We start from the raw sequence: 5,043 nt of genomic DNA, 5'->3' as shown, positions 1-5,043 counted from the left end.
TGGAAGCTGTCCTCCTGTGTATTCCTGGAATAACAGCAGGGTGGACCCCAAAGATTGCAGTAGTATATCCTGAACAGCCAGAATGTAGGAGCATCTTACCAGAGAGTTTTGTTTTATCATTATGGCCAGTGCATGCACCTCCAGTAGCACTATATATAGACCCTTCAATAACCCCCATGAGGATAGGAGTGAAATTATGGTATACTAGACCTGGACAGGACCCCCTTCCTGCTACAGTCCTATCACAGGACCACTCTCTTGCATGCATCCTACCTGATGGACAAGGTTTGCCTATGTTGGTGTCATTAAAACATGTGTCTTATCACCCTTAACATCTTTGTGGATTGAGAACCTCCTCTAGCTTGAGGATTATTATAATTTTTGTTACCTGTATCAAAATCTTGTTGTATCTTAATTTTTGTTATTATCTCTAAAATGTTGTTATCCTCTGTTGCTGCTGCGGAATCTAGTTACAGTGCTCCAGCTTTCTTGCACAGGGACCATTGCAGAAGATTGAGAGTGTGTAGATTCTAAGGCAAGAATACTGGAGGTGTGGGGTGTGGGGCAGTTGGGGTTTCTATGGCCAGGATCCACACTGAACTTAAACCACTTGATGATGTAACTGGCCTGTTGCTAGGCTACTGCTTGCACACCCGTAGGCAATAAGCTATTTTTGCACTGTATAGGGAGCCTAGCCCAGTTGTCTGGGCAGAGGCAGAGGTCCTAGTGGTCGACCTACTGCCAGGAGAACAAGCTGGGTAACAAACCCTTGCACCCCAAGAACATTCTACTGTCATTTCTTTGGTCACACTGAATCCATAGCGAATTTGCCAGGAGCTGAAATTCATTGGCAAGACACTGATAACAATGCCCATTTTACAGAGAAGGAAAATGAGGCTTGAAGAAGTTAAATAAACTTACTGAGATCATTCTATAGCCAGTATTGGCAGAAAGAGAATTGTAAACCCAGATCTACATATTACTTAATCTTTACATCTGCTCGATGAGCTAGGGTGGAGATAATGGCAGTTTCAAGGCAGGAACCTCACCTGACACTAAAGTATGTAATAATGTAATTTCCCTACTGTGAGGCTAAAACTTTCACATCCACAGGCAATAAGCTATCATTGACTGAGTCACTATATACAGAGCTCTGCTCAGTGCTCTGGGTGGAGGCAGAGATAGGCCATAGATTACAGACCTGCAGACTGCTGGATGAAGACATGATTCTAGTGCTCCACCTACTGCCAGGAGAATAAAGCCAGGTATAAACCCTTTTACCCCAAGAACATTCCACTGTCATTTCTCAGTATCACTGAATCCATAGTGAACTTGCCTGACACTGAAACCCTCAGGCAAGCCAACTAGGCATACTATTATGACTATAATTTTAAAGACAAGGAACATGTACAGGGAGGTGAAACAATCTACCCAAGGTTACACAATTAATAAGTAGTAAATAACTACACTTACTGTGATCATTTTGCAATACATACAAATATCCAATCATTTCACTGTACATAAGAAACTAATATAATGTTATGTCAATTATGCCTCAATTTAAAAAAAGAATAATGTGGAGATGGACAGTTGAATAAATAAATAAATAAATTGTAAAGCCAAGATTTAAACTCTCCTGTACCTGCTACAACAAATTACCACAAACTTAGTGGCTTAAATCAGCATAAATTTATTATGTTATAATTCTAGATATCAGAAACCCCAAATTAGTCTCACTGAGCTAATGTCAAGGCGCCAGCAGGGCTGGTTTCTTTTGGAGCTTCTAGAGAAGTTTGCCTTTGCCATTAGTTCTTGCCTTTCAAGTTTCTAGAGGTTCCTCACATCCCTTTGCTCGTGGCTTGTTCCTCCATCTCCAAATCCAGCAGTATAGCATTATTCAATTTCCCTTTGTCTCTCTATGTCTCCCTCTGCTTCCTTTGTCATACCACCTTCTGTTTTTTACCTTTTTGCCTCCCTTTTAAAAGGGGTCTTGTCATAATATTGGTTCCACCCAGATTAATACGTTCATCTCCAGATTCTTAATTTAATGACATCTTCAAAGTCCCTTTTGCTAACATCTTCACAAGTTCTCAGGATTAGGATGTGGACATATTTGCAATGCTATTATTCAGTCTTCCACAAATTTCTCATCTATGCCCTTGGATACCATTGACATTTTTCCAAGTTTTAACTTTCACTTAGAGATGCACTGACCCCTTACAAGAATTTCTTCTACTTCCTTATATGTATGAAGAAGGAGAGTATATATTATGGTTTTCAATAACTCCAATTTTTAGATATCTCTCTTTGAAAATGTAACATAAGCCATCTGCTTGCAATCCTAAACCAGCAAATTTACTTCATTGTTTCTCACATTCATTTAAAAGAAATCCATGCAGTGGATACATCTTCTATTATTACAGAGCTTTCCCATCATAACTGGGGCTTTTCTTCCCCTTATCATTTCCATGTACATGATAAATGAACCTTAAGGCATATGTCACTTACTCCCTATTCTTTTCCTGTTTGTTGCAGACAAATTGGATTATCCAGTTTTGCACCCATAACCCAGATACTACATAAATATAAAGAATAATTTTAAAATGAGTTCATTAGAATTTAATTCAGTTCCATTTAATTGTTCTGAACAAATTTTATGTACAGACCACCTCGGATTATTCTACTGCTTTCAGTTAGAAAGACTCTTGCATTGGATTTATCTGCCTTACAGGTCTAAGGAGGCAGTGAGTGATCCCTAGAAGTATACATTATACTAAAATAGTAATTTAATATCATAACCACAAAAATATTTTTCTTTTACCTCATATATAAAAATTTAATGAAGGTACTAATTACATATTTTAAGAACAGCAGTCTTTTGAAATATCATTTCAGTTTAACAGGAAATCCATCAACCCGAATGTTATTGTTGTACTTAAAATTTTTTACTCTCTTTCTTTGCTCTTACTGTCTATAGATATCCTGAACAGTAGAGCTGGTCACTACAAACTATAGGTCTACCCCTTTAAATATAAGGTGCATCAATAATTATAACTCAGATATACATTAAAATGTTCACTGAAGTTCTAAAAAACATCAGTTCCAATCATTTGACTGTTCACAAATGTGTGTGTGTGTGTGTGTGTATTTTTACATCTGTGCATCTGCAGTTGTGTCTCCTATATGATCATAAAGGAAAATTTGGGGTTTGGAAGAACTAATAATTATAAAATTTCCTAACTCTTAATGTTAGAGTACTTCCTTAAACTTACTCCTGAATACTAAGAGATTTAAAGGTTTCCCAAAGAACCACCATCATTTTACCACATTTCTTTTTTTTTTAATATTAAAATTTTAGACCTTCCCGGCATGCCACAGCATGTTATACTCACTAAGGTCAGCATGGACAAATGCACATTTGTTATACAACTGCTGCATCAAATGAAGAATTTGGTAGTAGGCTTCTTTCATTTCTTCACTACTGAGCTTCACTTCTTTCAATTTAGGAGCTGGAACTTGATCGTGGCCAATAAAGGACATAACTAAAATGTGTTTCTTGAGCAGTACAACTGTTGGACAAGGAATTCCAGCTCTCTGCATTCTTGTGAGATTGTGCATTTATTTTTCTGCCCACATGTGGATGATCTTATGTGGATTTAGTTTACTGAAGCAATCTTTAAACCTGAAATCATCTTTAATATATTTGTCACAATTCTTAAACTCATTAAGAGTTGTTTTAAATACCTTGCTGGCACATTCTGTAGGTACAACTTTACTATCTTCTTTTTCTTCCTCCAAGCTCCCTCCATATACATGAAAGACAACAGATTCCTTTCCTATACTAATGCAGCCAGTGATTGTATCCAACATTCTAGAGTTGACCATTTTATACATAAGTAAATGTGTCATAGGATCAACTGCTTTTTCTTCAGTCGAATGCTCCTTTTTTTCATGGAGGTGGGCACTTCGACGTTCTTCTGAGTAGGCATGTTGTTTTAAAGCATTGAAAACATGGTTTGGTAGTTTTACATCCATTCCAATTCCATCTCCTACCTGAAACCCAGGTGCAAAATTTTCCATTCTGGATGTATTCTTTCTCCCACATACTACTTCATCTTGCTTGGTGATGATGTCTTTTCCTTTTTCAATAAAACCCTTTTTCAGGGTAGGAACTGGTTTTGCTGGTATTTAGGGGGCATCATAAGTATCCTGCCAGTCAACCTCTTCTTCTGAGCTATCACTGTCTTCATAAGGATGCACTTTTCGGTAATTTTCAAAGGAAATGGAAACTTTGCTATCTCCATTGAATTTTTTTTCTTCACGCCTAAGCTGTGCATCACATTCTGTCAAATTCTATCTGTAGCACCTGTGACAGCATTAGGTCGCTGTAAGTGTCAATGTTTTCTCCAGTAATAAATGGTCCTTCAGCAACAGCAGCTTCAGGAAAAGCAGCAGCTTCTTCTTCTAACTGCAATTCTTTAGCCAACTGTTCACTCATTACATCAGCCAGAGAACAAGATACTGTATTTTGAGGGGTACCCCATGGACACTTGCTGGGTCCCCAGGGCGCGGCCAACCCAGGCTCAGGCAATGCCACTCTGACCAGATCCATGTGGAGGGAGAGGCCCACGACAGGAAGAACGGAGCAGCATGGCGTCAGGGCTGTGAAGCGGCCCCCGCGGAGAACAGGCGGTGGGGCAGGGCCAATGGGTGGCCGGAGGGGAGGTGACAGATGGTGGCGGCGGTGGCCGCCGCGTGTGGAACTCTCACATTTCTTTTTAACTGAATGAATGCACTTTATAATGGAATAGCTCCATAAATGTGCCTTGCCGTCTTTAAAGATGAATCAATTATTTATAAGAATTCACCTATACTAGTAGAAAGGCATGGTCTACAGAATGTTACAAAATTGATAACTATTTCACTTTGGAGTAATTTCTCCCCAATATGACATTTCTCTAGACAGTTTAATATCCACATATCAGATATGTGTCTTCTTTCTCCTTCACAGTATGATAGTCCCAATTCGAGAGTTTCAGGCAA

At 38.7% G+C, this 5,043-nt stretch overlaps 1 pseudogene; it reads right to left on the bottom strand.

The window, feature by feature from the left end:
• Positions 1-3,354: 3,354 nt before the first annotated feature.
• On the bottom strand, positions 3,355-4,620 carry LOC118933017 (serine/threonine-protein kinase RIO3-like; annotated as a pseudogene).
• Between the last annotated feature and the right edge of the window lie 423 nt (positions 4,621-5,043).

This window comes from Manis pentadactyla, chromosome X (genome assembly GCF_030020395.1).
Source record: "Manis pentadactyla isolate mManPen7 chromosome X, mManPen7.hap1, whole genome shotgun sequence".
Lineage (NCBI taxonomy): Eukaryota > Metazoa > Chordata > Mammalia > Pholidota > Manidae > Manis > Manis pentadactyla.
The sequence above is the reverse complement of the archived record's forward strand: the minus strand, read 5'-3'. Positions and strand labels throughout refer to the sequence as shown.